This window comes from Olea europaea, chromosome 3 (genome assembly GCF_002742605.1).
Source record: "Olea europaea var. sylvestris chromosome 3, O_europaea_v1, whole genome shotgun sequence".
Lineage (NCBI taxonomy): Eukaryota > Viridiplantae > Streptophyta > Magnoliopsida > Lamiales > Oleaceae > Olea > Olea europaea.
The window spans coordinates 16194616-16208184 of record NC_036239.1 but is presented as its reverse complement, the minus strand read 5'-3'; positions in this window follow the sequence as shown (position 1 = coordinate 16208184).

The following is a 13569-nucleotide window of genomic DNA, read 5'->3' as shown; positions in this document are numbered from 1 at the left end:
GGCAAGCAACAATAAATATAAGATAATTGAAAATTTTCTTATATACTTGGTTACATTGCAAAAAGTATATTAGAGACTAGTAGATATACAAAAGTTGCATTACAAAAGTTTCACTACGCAAAAGTCGCACAACGCACCATCTTACTACCATAACAATCGATTTGTACTAATATTTATACCACATATCAAAGACCACTGGAACATATTTATTCTCCAGGGAAATCATTTGAAAATAAGTACGTCATAGTAGTGGTCTCGAAGTAGTCTATCTAATAATGAGATCCCACAAAGTGATGGAAACTCAAAAATTCTGGATAAGTCATCCATGTATGGACTTCTTTAACATACATGCAATATTGGCCATCCTCAGAAATCATCCATTCAGTGCGGATCCAAGATTTTGAGTCAGCACGGGCGACCGTTGACCGTCGATCGTTGGCCCAATAAAATATTACAAGCTCGTTTGATGTAATTTTTTTTTTTTGGCAAAAAATGCATTTTGGAAAATAGTGATTTGATGGAAAATATGTGGTTAAAAATAAGAAAAAATTTTGAATTTTATTTAATATTATTTTATTAAAGAATATTAAAAGAGAGAAAAATATATTCTGAAATAATTGATAATCAAACAAGACCTAAAACATAACAATTATTTTGTTGAAATTGAACATATATAATTTTGTTAAAAGAATAAACCATACTTATCGAATGATATTGTTTCCAAGTTTTATATAATTCAAAAGAAGAGCTCGAGTTCAAATATTTATTGTTGCAGTAAAACAAGCTAAGATGTAATATATACAATTTGTTAAATCAATCATAATAATTTAACAAGTAGCATAATGGTCAAACCACTAATAATTTTAACAATAGCTCCAGGTTCAAATCCCCTCCTCCTCATTCCATTAATTTTAAATTGTAAAACTAAAAAAATGGGACAATAAAAGTTTATTGATGGAGGATCGAACATGTGACTTGCAAGGTGAAAAAACCAACGCTTACCTACTTGACCAGAAGCAAGGTTTGAGTGGAAAATGACTATCATAAATTTATCCTAAAAAATTCATCTATTGTCAACCCAAAAAAATGGCTGCCGACGGATCCAGCATGCTCGACCGCGGGTGCTCGCCAGGTGCTGGATCCGCCAGTGCATCCATTCACCCAAGGTAAAATCAATATATTCAATAGAGATCATCTACAAGAAAATTAAAAAAAATAATGTGAATATATTTATTTAGCAAGTAATCTATACCATAATCTTCCTTTTATTTGAATAAATAAGGAAAACAATGGGCTCCAATTATAGATGTTCAATCCTATCCTACCCATGCGCGCAATATGAAAATAACAATATATGACCTCATTAGTCAATTACACCAATTTGGTGTAAAATCAATAATATATCCAATGCCATGCCAATATTCAATGCAATCTCAATGTCGATGGGTAGAATCTTAGATCTATATTTATTTGAAAAGCAAGAAGTAATCAAATAAACATAATTGCAATAAATATGTTTGAAATAAAAGTAGGTATAGACTACTCACCTCCAAGTTGCAAGACAATTAAAGTGCTATCTTTATAAAGTTACTTGACTCTTTTTTTTTTTTTTTTTTTTTTTTTTTTTTGGTATGTATTTCCATTTCTCTCCTTCTCCCCTATTTACAGTAATAATTTAGAATTAAATTAATAATTAATTTATTTTTCGTTAATCATTATTTTGCCACCTTTTACCCTATTATGCCATTTGTCATTATAGTATTTAGAGTGGCAAAGTGATATGTATAGGGTAGCCATCTTATACCATTTTTCATTTTCATATTTAGAGTGACAAGGTTATTTATTGAGAGTAACCACCTTATACCATTTGTCATTTTCATATTTAGAGTGGCAATGTCATTTATTGAGATTAGCCACCTCATTTTTTCTTAATTTTTCCTCATGATTTATAACCAAAATTTTAATTCAATTCTTTTCATAAGGTTATAATATTATTAAATTTTTTTTTTACTATATTACATGAAACATACATCACAATACAAGGTATGAATATGCATTATAAACTTACTAAAGTTTTGGGTCGTCACAATTTCCCCATGATAAGTGTATTTTATACACTTATTCAAAGCGTTAAAACGATGATATTTAATTGCTTCTCGAACGAATTATGGTCTAAATTATTACATTTTGTGTTAAATAGGTAAAATTCAATGACGGTTCAAGGAATTGAAGGAAGATGCAAAAGTGGACAAAATTGGAGAAAATGGCTAAGTTATAAGAGATCCAAAGTTCGGGAACTAAAGTGCAAATACTACAAAGTTGTGTTGGACCTCATGATGAAGATTTAAGAGTGCTCAAATTTCAATTGGATGAAGAAAGATGTCAAAGGGATCAAATTTAGGAAAAATATGATCATAAATCAATTTCCAACCGAAAAGTTATGCTCTGAAATTTCAGTCTCACATTAAGACCCATTTTTGACCTAGCAAACAATCTAATTGAAGAATGATGCTTGAAGAAAAGTTGTAGCCATTTGAGTTATCTTTCCAATACATCTTGAATCGCCTTAATTGGACATTAGGAGAGAAAGTTATACTAAAAATACTGAAAGAGGTGCGTACTATCTGTTCGAAAAGTGGCGCCGCGACGCCCAGGATATTTAGAGAGGTGGCGCTTGATGTGGCGCCACCAATCCATTACCTAAGCGGAATTTCGACCCATTTTGGAGTCCATATGAAAACCCTATTCTTCATTCACGGCAAGGGACCTATAAATACGAAAATTCTCGCACTTTAAGGGGTTCCACAAATTCTATAGGCAAAAACACTTCTTAAGAGAAAGGGGGAGAGATTCAAAGGAAGAAGACAACGCCAAATTCATCGTGTGAAACATAAATTGGAAGGAGGAACTCTTAGTACAAGATCCATTTTTTCTTCTATATACTCTTATTCAAAATCCGGTGATATATTCTAAGACAATTTGTTGTTGCTCTTCTTTTATTATGCGTTGCTAAATCCATTGTTATGGTAAATAATGTAATCCATTTGAGATCCTTTATATTTTCTTTCTAAGATTCTTAGTTTTTAATTCTTCCATGTGTTGATTTTTGTTATGGATTGATTGCATTAAATTATCTGATCAATAATTTGATGAATTTCGTGAATTGTCTACGAATAGAGATATGAGTTTAGGATTTAGACCATGTAGTAAAACTCATTACATTGGTATAACGAGTAGAGATGCTTATGCCATTTATTGCGGTCATAATTGAATTCGTAGGACAAAAAATCGTTTAACTAAGTTAACTTTGCATAGAGATATGAAATGTAATTAGTTGAATAGGCTCAATGAGAACTTGAGAGGGGTAAATTGAATACAATAGGAGAATTTGATCGAACGCTACTTTAGAATTGAATCTTAATTTGAGATGGAAAGGTGATCAATGGATGAAATTATTCTGCCATAACGTCCTTTAATTATTTGATTTTACAAAAAAAATTGTGTGAGCATTTATTTATTTTCTAGAATTTAAATTAAAACTCAAATCATACAACTTTTAATTTGTTTCCATCAAATAGCAGTTAAAGAAAAAATTGAATTAAGTGCTAGAAAATAGTCCTCGTGGGAACGATAATTCGGACTCAAAAGATCCACTTTATTACTTGTTACGATCCATCCACTTGCGAAAGAAAATCGACAATAAGTTTTTGGCGCCCTTGCCGAGGACTATTTCTTTTAGTCTTAATTTACTTTTATTTTTAACTGTTATTTGATTTGTTTATTTTCTTTTATTTACAAAAAAAATTGTGTTCGTTGTATGCTCCGTGTCCAAGGGGACGATCTTGAACCATTTGATTCGGAGATAGAATGTACTTTCAAACGATGACGCAAAGAACACAAACAAAAACAACAATATCAAATGGCTGATAATCAACAAATCTTTATCTCTATTCAACCGATTGGACAAATGGCCGCAAAAGTGGTGGCACCACCGGAATAGCAACATGAGCGAGGGGAAATAAATGAAGGTGATTTGCCAATATCAATGTTCCTGACACTTATAGCAGCACACATGTGCTCCAATATCGTGTATCTAGATTTTGGAGTGAATAACTTTCTCATCAGGCCAAATTGGATTAACTTGATTAGCAACACTTTCCAATTCTATGGGTTACCTCATGAAAATCCGAACGCTCATATCTCAGGAACTGTCAGAACTTCCATGGTCCGGGAGTCAATGAAAATGCTATTAAACTACGATTATTTCCATTTACATTCAGAGATGTTACATTGGAGTGGTTAGATGCAGAGCCTCATGGGAGCATTACTACATGGGAAGAACTGACCAGAGAATTCTGTAACAAATTCTTCCCACCAACCAGAGTATCTAAAACCAGATTGGAAATTCAAACGTTTCAGCAGAAAAATGGAGAAAGCTATCATGAGGTTGGAATAAATTTAATAAGTTGATGAGAAAATGTCCAAACCATGAAATCACTCTAGGAAACCAAGTGCAGTACTTCTACACCGGACTTACATCACTATTAAAATTTCAAGTTGATGCCTCTGCTAGTGGATTAATCATATGGGAATCGGTGCAACAAACCATGGACCTATTTGAGTTAATTGTCACCACACATTCAATGTTCTCATCAGAAAGAATGGTACCACCAAACGCAACAGGAATGTATGAATTAGACAGCACAACATCTGCCAATGTGTTGTAAACATATGGAGCAAATGCAATGATGGCTAGTTCAACATATGACAATTGTGGGAGAAATCACGCTACAAAGAGTTGCATGATGCTCACTTCTTCAGAGGAACAAGTAAACTTTATTTAAAATAACTCCCGTAATTTCAACTCATATGGGAACAATTTCCAGCAAGAAAGAATACCAAGTTTGGGGAAGATATTTCAACAATATGTGCAGAAGGCGGACAAGATGTTCCAGCGAATTGACATGAACTTTCAAAATCAACAGGCGTCCATCAAGAAACTAGAGACACAAATTGGTCGGATAGCGCAACAACTTGCAGAACGTCCACAAGGGACTTTACCAGTCAATACAATGATAAATCATAAGGAACAGGTGATGGTAATTAAAATAGTGGAAAACGATCTACTCGGGGCTCCTGTGAAAGTTAAAGTGTATGTACCTCCACTTCCATTTTCCCAAATACTTCGAAAGAAGTCGATGGAGCAAAATATTCATGTCATAAATACAATGAGCGAGATAGAATCGCCAGAGATCACTACAGAGATACCCAAAAGAAAAAAAGACCAAGAAGTGATTGATAAAACCACAAGGGTAGAAAAATTTGCACCAAACGCAACTGAAAATGGAGAAAGTACGGAAACATTAGCTGCCAAAACACCAAGTCTAGACAAAGCTTACATGTCTCCCATTCCCTTTCCTCAAAAGCTCGAGTAGAACAAACAAGGCACAAATTATGAAAAATTCCTCCATGTTCTCAAGAAGCTCCAGATCAATGTTCCGTTCATTGCTGAAATACTACAAATTCCAAACTACACGAAATTTTTGAAAGAGATGTTGACAAAGAAAAGAAAGCTTACAGAGTTTGAAACTGTGGCATTAATTGAGGAAAGCAGTGCAAGAGTCTAGAGAAAATTGCCTTCTAAATTGAAGGATTCATAGAGTTTTACATTACCAATTTCAATTGGAAATTCCTGTTCAATTAATGCATTGTGTGATATTGGTGCTAGTATCAATCTAATGTCGTATTCTGCTTACAGGACATTGGGACTAGGTGAAGTCAACTCAACATCAATAACGCTAAAACTAGCTGATAGAACAATCACAAGACCACGTGGCAAAGTTGATGATGTACTGGTAAAAGTAGGAAATTTAATATTTCTTGTGGGTTCCATTATATTGGACATACCAGAAGATTGAGACATTCCAATTATATTGGGTCAGCCATTCTTAACAACGGGACGAACCCTTATTGACATGGAGAAGGGAGAACTATTCTTGAGGGTGGAGAACAAGTAGGAGATATTCAATATTTATACCCAACATGAGAACATCCCAATAAAAATAATTGTTATAGAATTGATGAAGAAGAGCCACCTGATCAACGAAGCTGTCAAAACAAAAAACCAAATTATGGGAAACTTCTTGGTAGAGATGAGAATGGACAAATCAAAATTTGGTGAGCAAAAAAGGGATGCATAAATGAAAATTGCACAAAGTGTGATAATGGAATAATTTGTTTTGAGTCACCATGATAAATCAGCGGCACAAGTCAAGCTAATGACTTAAAAGAAGCGCTTCTTGAGAGGCAGCCCAAACTTTTATTTTATTTATTTTGTTTTCAAAGTTTTAGGATAGTTTAATTTATAATTTATTTAGGAATCATCACCCATACCCCTTCTACCCATAGGTCTTTAAGTAATTAAGTTGGTTATTAGATGTTTGAGCTAAGTAATTCTTGTTCCATGAGTTTGATTTTTTCAAATTTAATTTTTCAGGAATATGACGTCGAGGAACATTCAAACCAACATATACATGGAGAAAATGGGACAAATCTTAAGTTTGCGGGAGAATGTGGAAGAAGAGTCGATCAAATGCAGCATCAAGGTACCACAACATCATAGATAATACGAACATTTCAGGGAAGCCTCCTCATTTTCCTTTAAATTTCACATTGAGGATAATGTTTAATTTAAGTTTGGGGTGTATTATTAATTGCCTACCTAAAATTTTTTGAGTAAGTTGGACATTTTGGCTTACAATTATATTTTACATTGAGATTTGATGTTGATTTATAAACTATAGATAGGATGCATGCTAGATTGATTGAAACTTAACCTTGCAAAACTTCATATTATACGTGCACTAGAATTGAGTTTGACATTGTGATGAAACGAGTTGATTCATTTGTTAGATAGGTTGATATAATTGGACATATATGCTTGACCTAAACCACAATAAATTATCTATCTTTAGACCAAATTTAGCACAGTTTGGGGGTGATTTTACAGTTGTAGGAAAATGCGAATGTGAATGTGGATTCCATGTGTGAAATTTTATGTGTGGATTGTCTTAGAATAACATGATAAAACGAGGCGAAAGTCTTAAGTTGGAGGTCAGTTTGTTTGAATAAGTGTGTAAAATGGGCATTGCACTAATCAAGGCATATACATTTGAAATCTAAAAACTTCTCTTTGAAGTCTTCATGACTCGAGTAATTAAGTCTGCAAGGATATCTTAAAACTTGGTGCCCTAAAGTTGTCTGACTTGGGAGTTATCGGCCTAAAACTCGCTACATGGGTCATTTAGAAGGCAATAAAAGATAAAGCTGCACTTGAAACAAAAATTTGTTCTCTTCGAAACCTTTTTGACTCGGGTCAGTAAGCCGGTAAAGATGTTTAAAACCTAGTGCCCTAAGATCATCTGATTTAGGAGTTATCGGTCTAAAGTTTGCTAGAAGGGTCATCTAGAAAGCATAATGGAGAGAATGCCAAAAAAAAAAAAGGAAAAAAAAGTGAAAAACAGGAAAACACAAGTACATGAAAAGAGCAAAAGCACTAAATACCTTGATTAATCCCTAACACTTATTTGAAAGAATTTGACTTTTGATACAAGACAATTCGCTAGTTGAATCGTGGCAGTCGAAGCAATCAAATAATTGGAGAATTTCTGTTCACTGAAGTGTTAACTTGCAACTAATAATGTCCACCTAAACTCGAGAGTGTGATGATAGTAATGAAATATTCAACCTTAGATTACATAATAAGAATGAGTGAAAAAGAATAAGTTTGGGGTGTGTGAATCATACGAGTGATGAAAGGATATATATGACCATTTAGGGTCGGGAATTGAAACAATTTATGCAGTCATGGTTGATTTCTTAATTCTTCACACACACGTCAGTTTTGCATTGGAAGAGTAGATATCGATCTGGTATTGTGACTCTGAAGCATGTTTGTAGAATAAATATCAAAATCTCGAATCTTGAGGCAAAAAGTTTGATTGTCTAACTAATTATCCCTTCCATGCTTGTGTATTGGTAGTTATTTAGAAGATAATTTTGTTTGAGGACAAACAAATGTTTGAGTTTGGGGGTATTTGATAAGTGTATTTTATACACTTATTCAAAGCGTCAAAATGATGATATTTAGTTGCTTCTCAAATGAATTATGGTCTAAATTATTACATTTTGATTTGAATATGTAAAATTCAATGATGGTACAAGGAATTGAAGGAAGAAGCAAAAGTGGACAAAATTGGAGAAAATATCTAAGTTATAAGAAATTCAAACTTCGGGGACTAAAGTACAAATACTCCAAAGTTTTGTTGGACCTCATGATGAAGATTTAAGAGTGCTCGGAGTCAATTGGATGAAAAAAGATGTCAAATAGATCAAATTTGGGCAAAATATGATCATAAATCAGTTTTCAACCGAAAAGTTATGCTCTAAAATTTTAGTCTCACATTGAGACTCATTTTTGATATAGCAAACAATTGAATTGGAGAATGATTATGAAGAAAAGTTGTAGCCCATAGAGTTATCTTTCCAAGGCATTTTGAATCGCCTCAATTAGGCATCAAGAGAGAAAGTTATGCTAAAAATACTGAAAAAGGTGTGTGATGTCTATTCGAAAAGTGGTGCCGCGACGCCGAGAGATTTAGAGAGCGCCACCACCTATTTTTTTTATGCTGCGCTGTGGCACCGCATTCCAGGCGTCGTAGCGCCACCAATCTATAACCTAAGTGGAATTTCGGCCCATTTTGGAGTTCATATGAAAACCCTATTCTTCATTCACAGCATGGGACCTATAAATACGAAAATTCTCACAGTTTAAGGGGTTCTACACATTCTAGAGGCAAAAACACTTTTTGAGAGAAAGGGGAAGAGATTTAAAGGAAGAAGACCGCCAAATTCATCGTGTGAAGCATAAATTGGAAGAAGGAGGAACTCTTGGTGCAAGATCCACTTTTTCTTCTACATACTCTTATTTAAAATCCGGTGATGTATTCTAAGACAATTTGTTGTTGCTGTTCTTTTATTATGCGTAGTTAAATCCATTGTTATGGTGAATAATGTAACTCATTTGAGATCCTTTATATTTTCTTATTAAAATTCTTAGTTTTTAATTCTTCCATGTATTGATTTTTGCTATGGATTGATTGCATTAAATTATCTGATCAATAATCTGATGAATTTTTTAAATCCTTTACGAATAGAGATATGAGTTTAGGATTTTGACCATGTAGTAAAATCCATTACATTGGTATAACGAGTAGAGATACCTATGCTATTTATTACGGTCATAATTGAATTCCTAGGACAAAGAAATCGTTTAACTAAGTTAAATTTGTATAGAGATACGAAATTTAATTAGTTAAATAGGCTCAATGAGAACTCGAGAGGGGTAAATTGAATATAATAGGAGAATCGACCGAACACTACATTAAAATTGAGTCTTAATTTGATATGTAAAGGTGATCAATGGGTGAAATTATTTTGCCCTAACGTCCTTTAATTATTTGATTTTGCAAAAAAAAAATTTGTGTGATCATTCATTTATTTTCTAGAATTTAGATTAAAACTCAAATCATACAACTTTTAATTTGTTTCCATCAAATAGCTGTTAAAGAAAAAATTGAATTAATTGCTAGAAAATAGTCATCATGGGAACGATAATTCAGACTCAAAAGGTCCACTTTACTACTTATTAGGATCTGTCCATTTGCGGGATAAAATCGACAATGCCTCCTAAAAAAATATTTCGTCCTCGAAATGACCTTAGTCAAAGAGTTCGGGATATTGAGGTTTCATTTCATCATTTCTTTCCTAAGTTTCTTCTTCAATGGCATTACTTTGCCACAAAACATGAACTATGGGTATTTCCTTCTTGCGAAGCTTCTTACTATCTTTCATTAATATTTTGAATGGTTTTTTTTTCCCAAGTCAAATCAGGATGAATATTAGTTGGCGCCTTTGTTAACTTATGAGTGGGATTTGGAATATATTTTCGAAGAGTTGACACATGAAATACATCATGTATTTTTCTCATCTGTTTAGGTAGCTTTAATCGATAAGCAACTTTACCAATACGTTCAAGGATTTCGAAGGGTCCAATGTATCTTGGTGTCAATTTTCCTTTTTCCCAAAATCTTAGTAAACCCTTAATAGAAGATATTTTAATAAAAGTATTATCTCCTATTTCAAACTCCAGTGGTCGTCATCGTTTATCTGCATAGCTACGCTGACGATCCTGAGCTGTCTTTAATCGTCTCTTAATTTTCTCAACTACTTTCACCATAACTTGAATTATTTCGGTGTTTGTGATTTTATTTTCACCTACTTCATTCCAATATAAAGTGGATCGACATTTTCGACCATATAACGCTTCAAATGGAGGCATTTGGATTGACGTGTGATAACTATTATTATAAGAAAATTCAATTAAAGGTAGATAATAATCCCAACTATGCTGAAATTCCAAAACACAAGTGTGGAGCATGTCCTCCAGAGTTCAGATAGTTTGTACTGTCAGTCCATCGATTTGTGGATGGAAAGCTGTACTGAATTGAAGTTTCTTACCTAAACAGCTTTGCATCTCCTTCTATAATCGTGACGAAAATCGTGGATCACGATCTGATGTAATCGTAAAGGGTACACCATGGAGTCAAACTATTTCTTGTATATACAAGGTAGCAAACTGTTCCATTTGGAAGGTCACTTTAATGGGTAAAAAGTGTGTAGACTTAGTTAGTCAATCTACTATTACCCATATAGCGTCAAAACCCTTTGTAACCTTGGGCAGACCACACACAAAATTCATTGTAATCTGTTCCCATTTCCATTCTAGAATTTGTAAAGGTTGTAGCAACTTTGCTGGTCTTTGATGTTCTACTTTTACTTGTTGATAGGTTAAGCATTTGGCTACGAATTCGAAAATTTGACATTTCATACCCGACCACCAATACAATGTTTTAACGTCGTGGTATAATTTGGTGGTTCCAGGGTAAGTAGTATAAGGGGTCGTATGTGCTTCGTATAGAATATCATCCCGTAGTCCGTTTATATTAGGTACATATATTCGATTTCTATATAGAAGAATTCTCTAATCTGAAATACAATAATCTATTGGTTTTCCGCTAGCTAAGTTTTGTCGAATCTTAGTAGCAAAAGAATCGCTCTTTTGACCTTCTTTGATTTTCTCCATGATGATTGATTGTACAGTAAGAGTGAATAATCGTTTCCCTTTTGGTCCTTTTTCTTTCAATTGGGAGCTTTCTTGATCTTCACTTGAATGGTCAAAGGTCTCCTGGTGGGAAAGTTTTCTGCTTAGTGCGTTAGCAACTACATTTGCTTTTCCTGGATGGTAAGTAATGGTACAATCATAATCTTTGATTAATTCCAACCACCTTCTTTGTCTCATATTCAACTCTTTTTGGGTAAAGAAGTACTTTAAGATTTTATGATCTGTGAAGATCACATTTTTCTCCATAAAGATAGTGTGGCCATATTTTAAGTGCAAAAACAATGGTTGCCAATTCTAAATCATGTATAGGATAGTTTAGTTTATAAGATTTCAGTTGTCGAGAGGCATAAGCAAAACCTTACCATGTTGCATCAACACACAACCTAACCTATTTCTTGAGACATCACTATAAATCGTAAATCCTCCCGCTCCATCAAGAATAGTTAAAATGGGTGCAGTGGTAAGCCGTGTTTTAAGTTCTTGAAAAACTCATGTTGCACTCATGTGTCCATCTGAATGGAATATTTTTCCCTATGAACCGAGTCAAATGAGAAGCGATCTTCGAGAAGTTGTGTACAAATCGTCGATAATACCTAGCTAGCCCAAAAAAACTACGTACTTTGGTAGGCGTAGTTGGTTGCACCCATTTAAGAATTGCATCAATCTTACGAGGATCTATAGGGATTCCTTCTTTAGTGATAACGTGTCCTAAAAACACCACTTTTTCCAACCAAAATTTACATTTTGAGAATTTAGCATAAAGCTGTTTTTCTCTTAAGATCTGCAGGACTGTACGAAGATGGTTTGCGTGATCATCTCTAGTTTTTGAATAGACTAAAATATCATCAATGAATACAATGACAGATAGTCCTTGAAGATTCAATTCATTAGGTCCATAAATACTACTGGTGCATTTGTCAATCCAAATAGCATTACAAGAAATTCGAAATGCCCATAACGAGTGCGAAGTGCGGACTTAGGAACATCTTCCTTTTTAATCTTCAATTGATGGTATCCAGATCGCAAATCTATTTTCGAGAAAATCACAGAACCATGTAGATGATCCAATAGATCATCAATACGGGGTAACGAGTACTTGTTTTTAATAGTGATCTTATTAAGTTCCCGATAATCGATACAAAGTTATAAAGATCTATCATTCTTTTTAACGAATAGAACTGGAGCACCCCATGGAGATTTACTTGGTTGGATGAATCCTCGCTTTAACAAGTAATCTAATTGGCTTCTTAATTCCTTATGTTCGGAGGGGGCCATTCGGTATGGAGCTTTGAATATAGAGTGAGTACCTGGTTGTATCTCTATGCCGAACTCAATTTCTCGATTAGGTGGTGGCCCAGGTAAGTCCTCAGGAAATACATCCTGAAATTCTTGGACAACAGTTATTGATGATAAAGTAATAGCTTTGTCTGCACTAAGTTGGTAAAAATTTACCCCATACCCAGCATGTCCTTGAGTTAAAAGCTTGGTAGCCTTGGTTGCCGAAATTATAATTCTATATGTTTTCTTAGGTATTGGAAAGGATATAGTGTTTTTGCCTAGAAGTTTCAATGTTTTGGACTTACAATCAAGCCTCATAGGTGGTTAACAAATTCATGCCTAATATAATATCTAAATCATGAAAGTTAAGCAGGATAAGATTTGCTGGAAGTTCTATATGTTCAATATACAAGCTAGCCTTGGGTAAAATAAATTTAGCATGACGATTTGGTCCACAAGGAGTAACGATGTCTATATTATGTTGTACTAGAGTTGGTTTAATATTCAAATTATTCAAAAATTTCATGGATATGAAAGAATGACTAGCACCTGAATCAAATAGGGTAAAAGCAGGTGTAGCATAGGCATATATCGTACCTGTAACGACTTTCGCATCTTCGACAACTTCAGGTTGTACCATTGCAAATACTCTACCTACTGGGTTTCTGCTGATTTTTTCTTTTGTTGTTTGGACAATCCTTTACCAAATGGCCCTCTTTTTCACAACCAAAACATAATCCAAGTTTAAGCTAACAAGGCCCACTATGGAATTTTCCACAATGAGGACACGATGAAGGCGTTGTTTACTTGGATTTGTCTTCCATTTGAATCTTTTTGTTTGGGAACCAAGGAGTATTTTTGCCAATCCTGGCACTTTTATTGGTACAGTTCCAATGCCTATTGCTTGAGGTTTTCATTTCTCGGGCTTGAGTTATTTTTGCCTCTGCTTGTTCTGCCACTAATGCCTTATCTATTACCATGGAAAAATCCAAGCCTTGAATTCCCGACATTTGTACATCTCGTGCCAATTCTGGTTTTAGGCCTCCAAT